Source organism: Myotis davidii, unplaced genomic scaffold (assembly GCF_000327345.1).
Source record: "Myotis davidii unplaced genomic scaffold, ASM32734v1 scaffold590, whole genome shotgun sequence".
Taxonomy (NCBI): Eukaryota; Metazoa; Chordata; class Mammalia; order Chiroptera; family Vespertilionidae; genus Myotis; species Myotis davidii.
Genome location: NW_006282381.1, coordinates 403702 through 404065, shown reverse-complemented (window position 1 = coordinate 404065; position 364 = coordinate 403702). Strand labels below are relative to the sequence as shown.

Genomic DNA, 364 nt, shown 5'->3' with positions numbered 1-364 from the left:
ATTTGGGATTTGTAGAAACTGCTCTGGGATATCCCTGCCCAACCTAAACTTATGACCCATTTCCCCTTAATTCTACAGTTTCCACAGGAGCTTCTTATTTTAATGGCTTTGCTAGGGGACTATGGAATTCCTGAAATTGAGTGATAATCACAGATAAACACATCTAGATCACGCATACCCCCCAAACCAGGCCCACACGCGCCCCACACGGCGTGTCCTCCCCGGGGCGCTTTGAGCACCGACGCCCCCGAGGTCACCCTGGGACCCTTTCGCCTCGAGAGTCCCCGTCGCCGTCCCTGCGCGCACACGCACGGTTCGCCCGTGTTCGGAGAGGCTGCCAAGGCCCCATCACCCCTCCCCCCTC

General features: G+C 56.9%; 1 protein-coding gene across 1 annotated transcript in view; it reads left to right on the top strand.

Moving 5' to 3' along the window:
- Positions 1–364, top strand: part of PLLP (plasmolipin) — a 16806-nt gene that overhangs the window by 1110 nt on the left and 15332 nt on the right. The window lies entirely within an intron of this gene.